An 18,979-nucleotide genomic window follows, 5' to 3' on the forward strand; every position below is an offset into this window, starting at 1 on the left:
GTGTTTGGGTAGGCACCTGGGATTGAGAAATAGACACGGCAGTTATATTTCCTTTACCATGATGACCTAGTGAACATTGGTTGACATCTTTAAATTTGTTAAAATTATGTGATTAAAAAATATGTCCTAGTTCAGTAGGTGGTGAAAATTATTAGATGGTATTATGGCAAAGGAACTCAAGAAACTTTGAATTCCACTCTGAAATACAGGTACTTCTTCCCATGAGATTGCTAAGAGAAATGCTGCCCAAGGAATAATGGCAAAACAAAGCAAAGTAACATTTTATTGTTATCTGGACTTTGGGCCCTGCAGATAATTCAGTAAAGCTACAAGGTTTCTAAACTAGTTATATTTATTTTTAATTTTTATCTTCTTAACTTTTATATCTTTAGGGGATACAAGTGAAGATTTCTTACATGTACACTATTAATTTTTATCTTCTCAACTTTTATATCTTTAGGGGATACAAGTGAAGATTTCTTACATGTACACTATTGCATAGCGGTGAAGCCCAGGCTTTTAGTACCCATCATCTGAATAGTGAACGTTTTCCCCAATAGGTAATTTTTCAACCTGCACCCCACAGCATCCCCCCTTTTGAAGTTCCCAATACCTATTGTTTCTATCTTTATATACACATGTACCCATTGTTTAGCTTCTACTTATAAGTGAGAACATGTGGTATTTGACTTTCTGAGTTATTTCACTTAGGATAATGACCTCTAGTTCTATCCATGTTGCTGTAGAAGACATGATTTCATTCTTTTATTATGGTTGAGTATGACTCCACAGTGTGTGTTTGTGTGTATACACATACTCTATCTATCTATCTATCTATCTATCTATCTATCTATCTATCTATCTATCTATCCATCCATCTCATATTTTCTTTATTCAATCCTCCACTGATGGACACTTAGGTGAGTTCCATATCCTTGCCATTGTGAATAGTTCTTCAATAAACATATGAATGCAGGTATCTTTTTGATACAACGGGCCCAGTTTCATTTGTCTGCATATGGCTATCCAATTTTTGCAGCACCATTTATTGAATAGGGTGTCCTTTCCTCAGTGTATATTTTTGTCAACTTTGCCAAAGATCAGTTGGTTGACTGTACATGGCTTTATTTCTGGGTTTTCTGTTCTGCTCCATTGATCTTTGTGTCTATTTTTATACCAGTACCATGCTGTTTTGGTCACTATAGTCTTGTAATATAATTTGAAGTCAGAAAATGTGATGCCTTCAACTTTGTTCTTTCTATTTAGGATTCCTTCGGTTATTCAGGCTCTTTTTTGGCTCCATATACATTTTAGGATTTTTTTCCCTGATTAAAAAAATTACATTGGTAATATGATAGAGATTGTATTGAGTCTGTAAATTGCTTTGGGAAGTGTGGTCATTTTCACAATATTGATTCTTCCAATCCATGAGCATAGAATGTTTCTCCATTTGTTTGTGTCATCTACGATTTTTTTTATCAGTGTTTTGTAGTTCTACTTATAGAGATCTTTTACTTCCTTGGTTAAATATATTCCTAGGTATTTTATTTATTTTTTGTAGCCATTGTAAATGGGATTGCCTTCTTTATTTGTTCCTCAGCTAGATCACAATTGGTATATAGAAATGCTACTGATTTCTGTACATTAATTTTATATCCTGAAACTTTATTGAATTCATTAATCAAATCTAAGAGGCTTTATGGTGGAATCTTTAGGGTTTTCTAGATATTAAATCATATCATCAACAAAAAGAGAAAATCTGACTACCTCTCTTCCAATATAAATGCCTTTTATTTTTTCTCTTGCCTGATTGCGTTTGCTGAGACCTACAGTACTATATTGAATAAGAGTGGTGAAAGTGGGAATCCTTGTCTTGTTCCAGTTCTTAAGGGGAATTATTTCAACTTTTTCCCCATTGATGTTGGCCGTGAGTTTTTTTTGTATATTGCCTTTATTATGTTGAGGTATGTTACTTTGATGTCTAATTTGTTGAGGATTTTTATCATGAACTGTTGCTAAATTTTACTGAACACTTTTTCTGCATATATTGAGACTATCATATGGCTTCAGTCTTTATTTCTGTTTATGATGATGTATCACATTTATTGATTTGAATATATTGAACTTCTGTTACATCCCTGGGATAAATCTCACCTGATCATGGTATATTATCTTTTTAATGTGCTGTTGGATTTGATCTGCTAGTATTTTGTTGAGAAATTTTATATATATGTTCATCAGGGATATTCCTCTGTAGTTTCATTTTTCTCTTGTGTCCTTGTCTGGTTTTCGCATCAGTGTGATACTGGTCTTGTAGAATTAGGCAGCATTCCAGGCTCAATTTTTTGAAATAGTTTCAGGAGGACTGGTATTAGTTCTTCTTTGTATGTTTGGTAGGATTTGGCTATGAATTCACCTGGTCCTGGTCTTTTTGTTATTGTTGTTGTTAGGAAGTTTTTTGTTACTGATCCAATCTCACGACTCATTATTGGACTGTTCAGCAGTTTTGTTTCTTCCTTGTTCATCTCAGGAGATTCTATCCTTCCAGGAATTCATCCATTTCCTCTATGTTTCCTATGTTATAAGTGTATAGTTTTTCATAATAGTCTCTGATGATCTTTTGCTTTCTATGATGTCAATTGTAATGTTTCTTTTTTATTTCTGATAGTGTTTATTTGGACCTTCTTTTTTTGCTATTGGTCTATCGATTTTCTTTTATCTTTTTGAATAGTTTTTAGTTTTGTTGATCTTTTTTTGGTTTTAGTTTCATTTAGTTCTACTTTGCTTTTTATTATTTCTTTTTTTCTGCTGACTTTGGGTTTGGTTTGTTCTTGTTTTTCTAGTTCCTTGAGGTGCAATGTTAGGTTGTTAATTTGTGATCTTTCTACTTTTTTATTGTAGTCATTTAATGCTATGTAATTCCCTCTTAGCACCACTTTTACTGTACCCAACACGTTTTGGTATGTTGTTTTGATTTTCATTTGTTTCAAAAATATTTTAAAATTCTATCTGAATTTCTTTATTAACCCAGTGATTATTCAGGAGCATGCTGTTTAATTTTCATGTATTTGTATAGTTTCCAAAGTTCCTCTTGGTATTGATTTCTAGCTTTTATCCACTGTAGTCTGAGAAGATACTTGATATGATTTCACATTTTAAAAATGTGCTGAAACTTGTTTTTTGGACTAATATGTGGTCTATCTTGGAGAATGTTCCATGTGATAATCAAAAGAATGTATATTCCATAGTTGTTGGGTACAATGTTCATTAAATGTCAAGTAAATTTGGTCTAGAGTCCAATTTAAATCCAGTGTTTCTTTGTTAATTTTTTGTCTTGATGATCTGTCTAGTGCTGTGAGTGGGGTGCTGAAGTCTCCCATTATTATTTTATTGCTATCTGTCTCTTTCTTTAGGTCTCATAATATTTGTTTTGTGAATTTGAGTGCTTCAACATTGGGTACATTTGTATTTAGGATTTTTATACCCTCTTGCTGAATGAATCCCTTTATCATCACATAATGTCCTTCTTTGTCTTTTATTGTTTTTTTTTTTTACATTTTAGCTGTCATTGTTTATTATTGTTTTGGCTATATTCTGTATAATTTCAGCAGCATTTTAAAGAGACAATGTGTCTATGTACAATGAAAAAACAAAATGGCTTGCAACATCAGAAATAGAGTTTAACTGTACAATATTAAAGAGAATCTATGGTAAGTATAACCTCCTTTTTCTGCAACATGAACAACTTACATTAAGTATCAGCATTATTAATGTGACAATAAAGAAAAAGTCCTTACAAGAGTGAAATCCAGCATCCTGAAAAATATTGGTTTCTACCCTACAAGGCAGTTAGAAAGTGTTCACATTTTAACAAATTTGAAGAAACCACAAGAAACTTATTTATGGGATCATCTTGCTGATAAGAACTTTCTAGAAATGTAGAATAACCATTAACAATGTATAAATCTAGTATCTATGTGCTCCACAGCCCTAGAACCCAGTAACTGATTTAAAGAACTCAATATGTCCAACATGGATCATTTTTACATGTCGTGATTGTTAATGAATGTCTGCTAATGACAGATAACCTGCACCTTCTAGGGGGTCACAAAGAAGTGACATCACTTAGCAGCAATAAGAGCACCTTCACGAAGACTTAAAAAATACAATATACAATTAGAAAAGCCATATTTTAAACATTTGTACAAGAATAAGCTGCTGAAACTTAGTAACTGAAATCTGTAGAGCAATTTACAATAGAGCTAGAAGGGATTTTATCATTATCCTGCATAGAACTGGCCTGCATTTGGTTACATCCTGTCACCTGTTTTGATGAACAAGGCCTGGTAACAAAAGAAACATACCTGTTATCAATTCTAACATGTTGAAAACGCTGGCAATATTACAATTTAGTGAATTCAACTGATTTCAAAACAAGCAGCTCATTTTGTCAAAGGTGTAAAGAATTTAGAAATAATAGCTCTCCCTTTAATATAACAAGTGAAAGAAAATGGACATGTGATTTCGAGGTACAACTTGGTAAAAGTCAGAATAGGCAAATGACAAAGCCTAACTTTGTCCAAAGAGAACTCTTACATTCTATTACAATAAAACCCAACTGTCACTCTCATTCAGTTCTTACTTTGACTTCAGCAGATTAACTGCCAAATTATGAAGAATGTATCCAGGCACTGTAGTTCGTGTGTTAGAAATATGTCTCATATTTTTCCATGTGTTTTTAAAAAGTGAAAAACTACCTTTCATATTAGAACTCTGGTAACAACCAAATGTATTTAAGTATTATAAACATTATTTACAGTGTTCCTTCAAATAAAAGAACAAAAATGTTTTTCTTCTGTCTTAATGTGGTATTCCTGTTTCTTTATAACAGGCAGTCATCCTTCACTGCTCAAAGTTATAGTCAGAAGTGTGCATTTATTCATTGTCCATGATCCACTCTCAAAGAAATGACACTATGAGGAACTTCAGTTCACAAACCGTTCTTAACCATGTCCTGTGTAAAAAAAAAGAAAACAAACAAACAAACAAAAAAAACCACTCAAATGCTCTCAAACTTAAGTGTGCATCTGGAAGCAATCCAAAGACATCATGCCAGTCTTGGAGGAATGTCAGTAAGTAATTATGCTTGAAGAAAGCAGTGTAGGAGATGCTATCAGCCCAGCCATGTTGTAGGTTTCCTGAAGAATTTGATGTACTTTTGTGTGGGAGGAGGTATGGGTCCTTTGCCAGCTGGTGCACATCAAATCAATCTTCTTTTCCATATGCTAAGAAGCAGCATCTTATAAAGGCCTTGGGTTCACTGCTTACAACTGGTTTTACATGGAACTGGACTTCTGTGGCTTTTAATATTGTATTTTCTTGAAGAATGTCTTGTTGAGATTGATTGTGACCAAATGGCTTTCTACCATAAAGATGCTGAAAGAAGATGACTTTAATTGACCACACATTAACCTTGTTGGAAATCTTTGGTGCCACTTTTCCAACTATGTAACGCTCAGGAGGTAGATTAGTTCTATCTATACCATAGCTATTATCATCTGTAATCTTGGACAGACAAAAATCAGTGATTTTGATTTTACCACATGCTGTTCTATCTACCAAAAGGATGTTTCCTGGCTTAAGGTCATAATGTGTAATGGGGGGTTGATCTCATTGGGATATCTTAGTGCATTTACAATCTGCATTACAATAGACTCAGTTTCTTTCTCTGACATTAGCTTGTGTTGCTTCAGATAGAAATCCAAGTCATTGCCTTCACAGTATTCTAACACTGTACAAAGTATATCTGTATCCAAGGAGAAATAATCATAGAGTTTAACTATTCTGGGGTGATTCAGTTCTTTGTGTATTCTATACTGCAAGCATGCTTGTAGTAGTTTTCTTTTTTCTCATCTCTCCAGCTTTCATTAAGCTGATGTAGCTTCCTAGTAGTATATCTTTGTTCGTAAAGGTCAAAAACCTTATACACTTCACTAAAGCCACCTCTACCAAGCAGATGAAGTAATAAATATCTTTCTTTTAACATTGAGTGATCTTTGAATTGTGAATTGTCTTCATTGTTTATTATGCTAAGCTTAGCATAAAAGTCAGAAATCTTCTGACTCTTTCCAAACATTCAAGTTCTGCTTGGATTTCTGCCTCTTCTTTTCTGAGACGTCCTAGTCTAAGTTTGAAAATTTCCTCCTGTTCATGATATTCTGCCAAAGTCAACAGTTGTGGTAAATTTGGTCTAACAAAGGGATCATTTTCTGCTGCATTGACTGCTTTGTTTTGCCTTTGTTTTGGTTCAGTATTGGTAGAGGGTCTGAGAATTATTAGCTGTGGGAGGTTTGCGTTTGGCTAGAATTTTCCTTTGCCTTTCAATATCTTCCCTTTGCTAATTCACCCATTCTTGTTGCTTCACAAGATTCTGAAATGCAAAACCGTCTGTCCATTATTCAGTAAATGAAACGCCATGTCTAACTGTTGTAAAGTGCCTGAGATGTAATCCATCTTGCATACTCTTCTGTTTGACAGTTTTTCTTGTGTACTCTTTTCAAAAGAAGTTTCTTGCTCATTTAAGGCACTTATTTAATCATTCTTTGTATTTTTCAAGGAATTTTTGTTGTTCATCTTTTGCCATCTGAGATCATGGTTAGCCCTGAGCAAATAATCTATATATCCTTCCTTCTTTTCCAGCTCCTGGATTTTATTATTTTCTTTTTTCTTTTCTTTTTTTTTTCATTATACTTTAAGTTCTAGGGTACATGTGCATAACGTGCAGGTTTGTTACATATGTATACTTGTGCCATGTTGGTGTGCTGCACCCATCAACTCGTCAGCACCCATCAATTCATCATTTATATCAGGTATAACTCCCCAATGCAATCCCTCTTCCCACCTCCCTCCCCATGATAGGCCCCAGTGTGTGATGTTCCCCTTCCCGAGTCCAAGTGAACTCATTGTTCAGTTCCCACCTATGAGTGAGAACATGTGGTGTTTGGTTTTCTCTTCTTGTGATAGTTTGCTAAGAATGATGGTTTCCAGCTGCATCCATGTCCCTACAAAGGACTCAAACTCATCCTTTTTTATGGCTGCATAGTATTCCATGGTGTATATGTGCCACATTTTCTTAATCCAGTCTGTCACTGATGGACATTTGGGTCGACTCCAAGTCTTTGCTATTGTGAATAGTGCCGCAATAAACATACGTGTGCATATGTCTTTATAGCGGCATGATTTATAATCCTTTGGGTATATACCCAGTAGTGGGATGGCTGGGTCATATGGTACATCTAGCTCTAGATCCTTGAGGAATTGCCATACTGTTTTCCATAATGGTTGAACTAGTTTACAATCCCACCAACAGTGTAAAAGTGTTCCTATTTCTCCACATCCTCTCCAACACCTGTTGTTTCCTGATTTTTTAATGATTGCCATTCTAACTGGTGTGAGATGGTATCTCATTGTGGTTTTGATTTGCATTTCTCTGATGGCCAGTGATGATAAGCATTTTTTCATGTGTCTGTTGGCTGTATGAATGTCTTCTTTTGAGAAATGTCTGTTCCTATCCTTTCCCCACTTTTTGATGGGGTTGTTTGTTTTTTTCTTGTATATTTGTTTGAGTTCTTTGTAGATTCTGGAAATTAGCCCTTTGTCAGATGAGTAGATTGCAAAAATTTTCTCCCATTCTGTAGGTTGCCTGTTCACTCTGATGGTAGTTTCTTTTGCTGTGCAGAAGCTCTTTAGTTTAATTAGATCCCATTTGCCAATTGTGGCTTTTGCTGCTGTTGCTTTTGGTGTTTTAGACATGAAGTCCTTGCCCATGCCTATGTCCTGAATGGTACTACCTAGATTTTCTTCTAGGGTTTTTATGGTAATAGGTCTAACATTTAAGTCTCTAATCCATCTTGAATTAATCTTCGTATAAGGAGTAAGGAAAGGATCCAGTTTCAGCTTTCTACTTATGGCTAGCCAATTTTCCCAGCACCATTTATTAAATAGGGAATCCTTTCCCCATTTCTTGTTTCTCTCAGGCTTGTCAAAGATCAGATGGCTGTAGATGTGTGGTATTATTTCTGAGGACTCTGTTCTGTTCCATTGGTCTATATCTCTGTTTTGGTACCAGTCATGCTGTTTTGGTTACTGTAGCCTTGTAGTATAGTTTGAAGTCAGGTAGCGTGATGCCTCCAGCTTTGTTCTTTTGACTTAGGATTGTCTTGGCAATGCGGGCTCTTTTTTGGTTCCATATGAACTTTAAAGCAGTTTTTTCCAATTCTGTGAAGAAACTCATTGGTAGCTTGATGGGGATGGCATTGAATCTATAAATTACCTTGGGCAGTATGGCCATTTTCACGATATTGATTCTTCCTATCCATGAGCATGGTATGTTCTTCCATTTGTTTGTGTCCTCTTTGATTTCACTGAGCAGTGGTTTGTAGTTCTCCTTGAAGAGGTCCTTGACATCCCTTGTAAGTTGGATTCCTAAGTATTTGATTCTCTTTGAAGCAATTGTGAATGGAAGTTCATTTCTGATTTGGCTCTCTGCTTGTCTGTTACTGGTGTATAAGAATGCTTGTGATTTTTGCACATTAATTTTGTATCCCGAGACTTTGCTGAAGTTGCTTATCAGCTTAAGGAGATTTTGGGCTGAGACGATGGGGTTTTCTAAATATACAATCATGTCACCTGCAAACAGGGACAATTTGACTTCTTCTTTTCCTAACCGAATACCCTTGATTTCTTTCTCTTGCCTGATTGCCCTAGCCAGAACTTCCAACACTATGTTGAATAGGAGTGGTGAGAGAGGGCATCCCTGTCTTGTGCCAGTTTTCAAAGGGAATTTTTCCAGTTTTTGTCCATTCAGTATGATATTAGCTGTGGGTTTGTCATAAATAGCTCTTATTATTTTGAGGTATGTTCCATCAATACCGAATTTATGGAGCATTTTTAGCATGAAGGGCTGTTGAATTTTGTCAAAAGCCTTTCCTGCATCTATTGAGATAATCATGTGGTTCTTGTCTTTGGTTCTGTTGATATGCTGGATTACGTTGATTGATTTGTGAATGTTGAACCAGCCTTGCATCCCAGGGATGAAGCCCACTTGATCATGGTGGATAAGCTTTTTGATGTGCTGCTGAATCCGGTTTGCCAGTATTTTATTGAGGATTTTTGCATCAATGTTCATCAGGGAGATTGGTCTAAAATTCTCTTTTTTCTTGTATCTCTGCCAGGCTTTGGTATCAGGATGATGTTGGCCTCATAAAATGAGTTAGGGAGGATTCCCTCTTTTTCTATTGATTGGAATAGTTTCAGAAGGAATGGTACCAGCTCCTCCTTGTACCTCTGGTAGAATTCAGCTGTGAATCCATCTGGTCCTGGGCTTTTTTTGGTGGGTAGTCTATTAATTGTTGCCTCAATTTCAGAGCCTGCTATTGGTCTATTCAGGGATTCAACTTCTTCCTGGTTTAGTCTTGGAAGAGTGTAAGTGTCCAGGAAATTATCCATTTCTTCTAGATTTTCTAGTTGATTTGCGTAGAGGTGTTTATAGTATTCTCTGATAGTAGTTTGTATTTCTGTGGGGTCGGTGGTGATATCCCCTTTATCATTTTTGATTGCATCTATTGGATTCCTCTCTCTTTTCTTCTTTATTAGTCTTGCTAGGGGTCTGTCAATTTTGTTGATCTTTTCAAAAAACCAACTCCTGAATTCATTGATTGTTTGGAGGGTTTTTTGTGTCTCTATCTCCTTCAGTTCTGCTCTGATCTTAGTTATTTCTTGCCTTCTGCTAACTTTTGAGTGTGTTTGCTCTTGCCTCTCTAGTTCTTTTAATTGTGATGTTCGAGTGTCAGTTTTAGATCTTTCCTGCTTTCTCTTGTGGGCATTTAGTGCTATAAATTTCCCTCTACACACTGCTTTAAATGTGTCCCAGAGATTCTGGTATGTTGTATCTTTGTTCTCATTGGTTTCAAAGAACATCTTTATTTCTGCTTTCATTTCGTTATGTACCCAGTAGTCATTCAGGAGCAGGTTGTTCAGTTTCCATGTAGTTGAGCGGTTTTGATTGAGTTTCTTAGTCCTGAATTCTAGTTTGATTGCACTGTGGTCTGAGAGATAGTTTGTGATAATTTCTGTTCTTGTACATTTGCTGAGGAGTGCTTTACTTCCAATTATGTGGTCAATTTTGGAATAAGTGTGATGTGGTGCTGAGAAGAATGTATATTCTGGTAATTTGGGGTGGATGTAGATGTCTATTAGGTCTGCTTACTGCAGAGATGAGTTCAATTCCTGGATATCCTTGTTAACTTTCTGTCTCGTTGATCTGTCTAATGTTGACAGTGGAGTGTTGAAGTCTCCCATTATTATTGTAAGGGAGTCTAAGTTTCTTTGTAAGTCTCTAAGGACTTGCTTTATGAATCTGGGTGCTCCTGTATTGGGTGCATATATATTTAGGATAGTTAGCTCTTCCTGTTGAATTGATCCCTTTACCATTATGTAATGGCCTTCTTTGTCTCTTTTGATCTTTGATGGTTTAAAGTCTGTTTTATCAGAGACTAGGATTGCAACCCCTGCTTTTTTTTGTTCTCCATTTGCTTGGTAGATCTTCCTCCATCCCTTTATTTTGAGCGTATGTATGTCTCTGCATGTGAGATGGGTCTCCTGAAGACAGCAGACTGATGGGTCTTGACTCTTTATCTGGTTTGCCAGTCTGTGTCTTTTATTTGGAGCATTTATTCCATTTACATTTAAGGTTAATATTGTTATGTGTGAACTTGATCCTGCCATTATGATATTAACTGGTTATTTTGCTCATTAGTTGATGCAGTTTCTTCCCAGCCTCGATGGTCTTTACATTTTGGCATGTTTTTGCAATGGCTGGTACTGGTTGTTCCTTTCCATGTTTAGGACTTCCATCAGGGTCTCTTGTAAGGCAGCCCTGGTGGTGACAAAATCTCTAAGCATTTGCTTATCTGTAAAGGATTTTATTTCTCCTCACTTATGAAACTTAGTTTGGCTGGGTATGAAATTCTGTGTTTAAAATTCAATGAGCTCAGTTGGACTCGGGAAGGGGAACATCACACAATGGGGCCTATCATGGGGAGGGGGGAGAGGGGAGGGATTGCATTGGGGAGTTATACCTGATATAAATGATGAATTGATGGGTGCTGATGAGTTGATGGGTGCAGCACACCAACATGGCACATATATACATATGTAACAAACCTGCACGTTATGCACATGTACCCTAGAACTTAAAGTATAATAAAAACAAATTCTTTTCTTTAAGAGCGTTGAATATTGGCCCCCACTCTCTTCTGGCTTGTAGAATTTCTGCCGAGAGATCTGCTGTCAGTCTGATGGGCTTCTCTTTGTGTGTAACCCGACCTTTCTCTCTGGCTGCCCTTAAGATTTTTTCCTTCATTTCAACTTTGGTGAATCTGGCAATTATGTGTCTTGAAGTTGCTCTTCTGGAGGAGAATCTTTGTGGCATTCTCTGTATTTCCTGAATTTGAATGTTGGCCTGCCCTGCTAGGTTGGGGAAGTTCTCCTGGATGATATCCTGAAGAGTGTTTTCCAATTTGGTTCCATTTTCCCCCTCACTTTCAGGCACCCCAATCAGACGTAGATTTGGTCTTTTGACATAATCCCATACTTCTTGCAGGCTTTGTTCATTTCTTTTTCTTCTTTTTTCTTTTGGTTTCTCTTCTCACTTCATTTCATTCATTTTGTTCCTCAGTCGCTGATACTCTTTCTTCCAGTTGATCGAGTCGGTTACTGAAGCTTGTGCATTTGTCACGTATTTCTCGTGTCATGGTTTTCATCTCTGTCATTTCATTTATGACCATCTCTGCATTAATTAGTCTAGCTGTCAATTCTTCCACTCTTTTTTCAAGATTTTTAGTTTCTTTGCGCTGGGTACATAATTCCTCCTTTAGCTCTGAGAGGTTTGATGGACTGAAGCCTTCTTCCCTTATCTCGTCAAAGTCATTCTCTGACCAGCTTTGATCTGTTGCTGACGATGGGCTGTGCTCCTTTGCAGGGGGAGATGTGCTCTTATTTTTTGAATTTCCAGCTTTTCTGCCCTGCTTTTTCCCCATCTTTGTGGTTTTATCTGTCTCTGGTCTTTGGTGATGGTGACGTACTGATGGGGTTTTGGTATAGGTGTCCTTCCTGTTTGATAGTTTTCCTTCTGACAGTCAGGACCCTCAACTATAGGTCTGTTGGAGATTGCTTGAGGTCCACTCCAGACCCTGTTTGCCTGGGTATCAGCAGTAGACGTTGCAGAAGATAGAATATTGTTGAACAGCGAGTGCACCTGTCTGATTCTTGCTTTGGAAGCTTCCTCTCAGGGGTGTACTCCACTCTGTGAGGTGTGGGGTGTCAGACTGCCCCTAGTGGGGGATGTCTCCCAGTTAGGCTACTCAGGGGTCAGGGACACACTTGAGCAGGCAGTCTTCTGCTTCTCAGATCTCAACCTCCGTGTTGGGAGATCCACTGCTCTCTTCAAAGCTGTCAGAGTCATTCACGTGTGCACAGGCCTCTGCTGCTTTAGCTGTGGCCTGTCCCCAGAGGCAGAGTCTACAGAGACAGGCAGGTTTCCTTGAGCTGCTGTGAGCTCCACCCAGTTCGAGCTTCCCAGCGGCTTTGTTTACCTACTTAAGCCTCAGTAATGGCGGGCGCCCCTCCCCCAGCCTCGCTGCTGCCTTGCGGTTAGATTGCCGCAGACTGCTGTGTTAGCAAGGAGGGAGGCTCCATGGGCATGGGACCCTCCCGGCCAGGTGTGTGATATATTCTCCTGGTGTGCCGGTGTGCTTACAGTGCAGTATTGGGGTGGGAGTTACCCGATTTTCCAGGTGTTGTGTGTCTCAGTTTCCCCGGCTAGGAAAAGGGACTCCCTTCCCCCTTGCGCTTCCCAGGTCAGGTGATGCCTCGCCCTGCTTCAGCTCTCGCTGTTCAGGCTGCAGCAGCTGACCAGCACCGATTGTCCGGCACTCCCGAGTGAGATGACCCCAGTACCTCAGTTGAAAATGCAGAAATCACCGGTCTTCTGTGTCGCTCGCACTGGGAAATGGAGACTGGAGCTGTTCCTATTCGGCCCGTCTTGCTCCGCCCCCCCTTATTACTTTCTAATGCTGCTGATTTCAGGATTGTGAGATCAGTCTGAATAATTTTAAAGGGTAACTGCTTTGGTTGTACAATAGGGTGGTCTCCAAATGCTAATGCAGTAGGAGAAGGGCCTTTGGTCAAAGAGATGAGGAAGGAGTGGAATGTGAATGTCAATTTTGAGGAGAACTGATTGCAGGAGGTATGCCTCTTACTGGACTTGAGCCATTTTCACCCTGGTATTCAAAATAGTCACTAATTTTGTGACCACATCCCCCAAGTACTTTTTCCCTGGCAATTTTCATTCTGGTTTTCTGGTTTTCTGCTTTTATATATCTTCCCCTAGATGATTCTGATTGTTTCTTCTCTGGTTTCTCAAGGGAACCCACTGCAGATAAAGTCCGGTCACTTGCACAGTCCTTTCAGCTGCCTGCCAGTCATTTCTCTGATTCTTTGTCAGTTAAAGATCCTAAGCTTCCAAAACTGTGATAAGAGCTTTCATTATTTGTTGAGGCTTTAGGTCCAACACTGCAACTGCTGGTACTCCCAGTGTTCCCACTTACAACTCCAATAAATCTAGCTTACAATAACTCTTGCCTTCTTGGATTCAGACTATGAAGCTCATCCATTGCACCTTCCCTGGGCCTCCTGGATGGTGGTGTGTGATTTATCAGGGACCTGGCCGCTGCTTGCCACTGAGCCTGGGGTTGGAGATGTGGAGTACTGGTACCAAGATGGTGGCTCCTGCAAACTTCCACTGCTACTTTGGACACCCATCACGCTACTTTCTGGGAACATGACTCCCACTCTGCAATGGCAGCAGTGACAATGGCACTGGCACCTGCCTCCATCATGGAGGGGGCCAGGCTGAGGGTGAGCAAGAGAGTAAGGGCAGGGAGGGGAGAGTCAAGGGGATGGGGGAGGAAACCAAGAAGAGGGGAAGTGGGGAGGAAAGAGGTGAGGGAAGGAGAGCAAATGGGGAAGAGGGAAAGGGGGAGAAGTGAGGGAGTGGGTGGGAGCACCAGAGAAGAGGCTGAGGGAAGGAGCCCAGTGGTGGAGGTGTGATGGGGGCACCTGCCAGGGCTGGGGTCTGAGTGTGGGCCTATTGCTGTTTTTGATTTAAAGTCTTTTTTATCTAGGAGAAATTTAGCTACACCTACTTGCTTTTGGTTTCCAATTACATGGACTATCTTTTCCCACTCTTTTACTTTCAGTCTATGTGTGTCTTTATGGGTAAAGTAAGTTTCTTGTTAGCACCATGTAGTTGGATCTTGATTTTATTTTATTAATTATGCCAATCTTTATCTTTTAAGTGGAATATTTAATTTGTTTACATTCAAGATTATTATTGATATGTGAGGCTTTGTTTCTGTCATATTATTAATTTTTACAAATTGTTTTATTAACTTTTTCTTTTTTTTCTCTTTTTGTCTTTATGGTTTGAACAAATTATGTCATGTTGTCATTTGATTCCTTTCTCCTCCTCCTTTATGTGATTGTTTTTATAAGAATTGTTAGTTTTATTTTTCCATATGTTTTCATCATAATGAATACTGACCTATCATTTCCATGTTTAAGACTCCTCTGAACATTTCCTGCAAAGCCAGTCTAGAGGTGACAAATTTACTCAGCATTTGCTTGTCTGAGAAAGACTTCATTTCTCCTTCATTTATGAAGCTTTTTCTGGTAGAATATAAAATTCTTGGCTGACAGTTTTTTTTTTCTTTCTAGTGTTTTGAAAATGCCATCCCATTCTCTTCTGGCCTATAAGGTTTCTGCTGAAAAGTCTGCTGTTAATCTGATGAAGTTTCCTTTGTAGGTGACTAGCTGCTTTTCTCTTGCTAATTTTAAAATTCTTTCATTCACTTTGACTCTAGACTTTCTGAATAATACGTGTCATGTTGGTCTTTTTGCAATGTTCTTTCCTGGGGATAGCTGGACCTCCTATAATTGGATGTGTGACTCTCTTGCTAGGCTTGGGAAATTTTCATCAGTTATTTCCTCAAATAGATTTTCTAAACTTTTTGATCTCTCTTCCCCCTTGGAATACCAATAATTCAAAGGTTTGGTCATCTTATGTAGTCCCAGGTGTCTGGAAGTCTTTGCTCATTCTTTCTTTCTTTCTTTCTTTTTTTTTTTTTTTTTGAGACGGAGTCTAGCTCTGTGGCCCGGGCTGGAGTGCAGTGGAGCGATCTCAGCTCACTGCAAGCTCCCTCTTCCAGGTTCATGCCATTCTCTTGCCTTAGCCTCCCGAGTAGCTGGGACTACAGGCGCCTGCCACCACATCTGGCTAATTTTTTGTATTTTTTAGTAGAGACGGGGTTTCACTGTGTTAGCCAGGATGGTCTCAATCTCCTGACATCGTGATCCACCTGCCTCAGCCTCCCAAAGTGCTGGGATTACAGGCGTGAGCCACTGCGCCTGGCCGCTCATTCTTTCTTATTCTTTTTCTTTACTTTTGTCTAACTATATTACTTCAAAAAGACTGGTCTTCTATTTCTGAGATTCTTCCTTCTGCTTTCTGGTCTATTATTGAAGTTTTAAGTGTATGTTTTATTTCCTGCAATTTTTTTTTTTGAGACAATATTGCTCTGTTGCCTAGGCTGTAGTGCAGTGGTGTGATCATAGCTCACTGCAGCCTTGAACTCTTGGGCTCAAGTGATCTCCAACCTCAGCCTCCCAAATAACTGGGACTACAGGCATGCACCACTATGCCTGGATGATTTTTGCATATTTTTTTTGTAGGGATGGGATCTTGTTATGTTGCCCAGGCTGGACTTGAACTCCTGACCTCAAGTGATCCCCTACCTTCGCCTCCCCTAATGCTAGAATTCTAGGCATGAGCCACTGTACTCAACAGTGAACGAATTTTTCATTCCAGAATTTCTGCTTTTTTTCCCCTAAAGATATCTATCTCCTTGGTTTTAGTCATATCCTAAGTTGATTTTTGGACTTCTTTGTATTAGTTTTTAGACTTCTCTTGCATGTCATTGAGCTCCTTTAAAAATCAATATTTTGAATCTTTTACTTGGCATTTTGAGGAATTTTTTGATTGGGATCTGTTGCAGGACAGTTGAGGTCCCTTGGTGGTGTTATATTTCCCCACTTTTTCGTGTTTTCTGTGTCCTTCTTTTAATATCTGAGCATCTGGTGAAGCAGTTGCTGGTTCCAATTTTTTTTTTGAAATTGCTTTGGTAGGGGAATTTCTTTCTTGAAGATGTGTGTGTGTTGTTGGTTGAGTAGGATACTTTGGCTAGGATTATGGGTGCCTGCAACAGTGTGATCTTTGCATGAGCTCTTTAGTAGTACACAGAGTCAGTGGTATCTGTGATTTCCTCAGTAGCTTAGGGTACAGTTATTAGTTGAGGTTGTGGCAAGATTTTGTTGGGGCCTTGGACACTGACTGATCCAGTCTCCAGGTCCCTGTGGTGGCAGCAGTGGGGTTAATGTGCCTGTTTTTAAGCTCAGAGCAACTTACAGTGACTTTGGTGTTAAAGGGTCCTGGAGGGCTGGTTCTTAGGCCTCCAGGTGGCTTGACTAGAAGCTAGTAGTGGGATTGGTAGGCCAGGTGTGTGGGTGGGTTCTCATATCCTGTGGCAGCTGATGTCACGTGGGTGATGGCAGTATCAGTGGTGGAGCAAACCCCAGGGACCTGGGTGGTCCATATTGGTATTCTTGATAGCTGTGATGGGTTGGGCAGGCTAGTCCCCAGTCTGAGAGCCACTGTAGCAGGGTGGTGGGTATTACCCTTAGTGTGCTTAGGTTAGCTTTGCCTCCCCTGTCTCTCTCCCAGCTGAGTGGCAGCTGCAGCTGTATTGCCTAATGAACTTTGGCCAAGTATGGGGCACGGCTCAGTGTTAAACTCTTGAAATGAAGCTAGCTTTCAGTTTGTGACCAGAGAGGGCAGGACCCCCTAAGGCAAGCAGTATGGGCAAGAAAATATGGGGAGTGTGGTCTGCTCAAGTCTTAGTCTCACAGCAGCCTGTAGCAGGGCAGTGAGTATTGTCCTAGGTATGTGTAGAACAACTTGGTTTCCTTGTCCCTTTTTGACTGGCTGCTGGCTGCAGCCATGGGAACTCAAAATTGGCCCAAGGGTGAGGCAAATCCCAGGATTAAACTCTTAAAATGGTGTCAGTTGTGGGCTTATTACCAGAGAGTGTGGATCTCCTCGCAGGTGAGCACCATGGGCAAGAAGCCGTGAGGAATGTGGTCTGCTCATATCTCAATCTCAACAGCATTCTACAGCAGAGTGGTAGGGATCCTTCTTTGGGTGCATAGGAGCACCCAGTCTCTCCTATCTCTCCTTGAAGCAGCACAGTGGCAGCAGCTAAGTATATAGATCACCAATATCTAGGCTCTCTAAATGGCACCTGGCTGAGGCTGGTCTAGGCTTGGATGCCTGTGAAATTCCGTGTGGGTTCCCTTTCTGGAGTGACATCTCTGTGCAATCTTTAGGCAGCTCTGTATGTCAGGTCCAAGGTCTGGAGGGTTAAAGGTTTCTCCCAAAGTCAAGAGAAATCTGGGGGTTTCTCTCTTACTGTTTCTCCATACCCAGGAGCCTCTTTCAGCTCTGTCAGTCCCTGGCTAGGCAAGGTGTCCTGAACCCTCTCTTTACTTATTTTTGGTGCTTCTTGTATTTTCTCTGGTGAATCCTAGCATTCTCTTCTATACAGTCTGTTTGAAATGTACCTACTTTCTATTCTGTTCCTCTCCATGGAGAAGGAACATACTACCTGCATGTAATCAGCCTTCTTAATCCCCTTATTGTCTAAATTGTTCTGTTTTCAATTAAATTCATACTCTGAATGAAGCAACTTTAGTTCATCTTCTTAGGTTGTTCAAATCCAGGTCTTCCCCCTTATCACATTAGGTATTATGAAAGAAACAGGTAAGAGAGTGACAGCATCAATAACAATATTGACTAAATGCTTACTATGAACCAGGCACTGATCTAAGCATTTTATACACATAAAACATTTGATCTTCACAGTAATTCTTGTATATTGAAACCATTTTATGCATAAAAAACAATGTAACATTTCTGTTACATTAGGATTAGAGACAAGTGTATTCTTCAGGCAAACAGGAAATGGGTTAAACAATACTGTATTGCTCACAGAAAATATTCTGAGAGAATAAATTTTAGGTACTTTTTGGTACACTAGAAAAGCTAACTATGTAAGATGATGGATATATTCATTTGCTTGACTATAATAATAATTTCACCATGTATATGTATATCAAAACATCATGTTGTACACCTTCAATATATACAATACAAAATCTCAAGAAAATTTTTGTGAAACTGATTAACTATTGTTAAATTTTCTCTAGAAAAGAAATTGTTTAAGAATGATCAAGAAAAAAATTAAAAATAATAGTGATGGAGAACTTGCCCTAAAAGATTTTAAAATAGGCTCTTAAGTTGTAGCAATTAAAAAGACATAGGAACAAATGTACATATTGCTATAGTTTGAATGCGTCCAACAAAGTTCATTTGTTAAAAACCTAATCCCCAATGCAATAGTATGGGAAGTGGGAACTTTGAGAGGTGATTGAGTCATAAGGCTCTGTCTTCATGAATGGTTCAATGCTGTTATCTCAGGAGTCAGTTAGTTATTGCAGGAGTGAGTTTCTGATAAAAGGATGAGTACAATCCCTTCCTTGCTCTCTTTCTCATGCTTTTGCCCTTCCACCTCATACCATGAGATGGCACAGCAAGAGGACCCTCACCAGATGCAGGCCCCTTGACTTTGGACTTCCCAGTCTCCAGAATGGTAATAAATAAATTTCTTTTCTTTATAAACTACCCAGTCATGGGTATACTGTTATAGCAACATAAAGCAGAATAAGACACGTATCAATGAAACAAAGA

General features: G+C 39.0%; 1 pseudogene; it reads right to left on the reverse strand.

Annotated features, from left to right (window-relative positions):
* Positions 1 to 5,129: 5,129 nt before the first annotated feature.
* LOC111535314 lies at positions 5,130 to 13,881 on the reverse strand (annotated as a pseudogene).
* Between the last annotated feature and the right edge of the window lie 5,098 nt (positions 13,882 to 18,979).

This window comes from Piliocolobus tephrosceles, chromosome 14 (genome assembly GCF_002776525.5).
Source record: "Piliocolobus tephrosceles isolate RC106 chromosome 14, ASM277652v3, whole genome shotgun sequence".
In the NCBI taxonomy this organism is placed as follows: Eukaryota; Metazoa; Chordata; class Mammalia; order Primates; family Cercopithecidae; genus Piliocolobus; species Piliocolobus tephrosceles.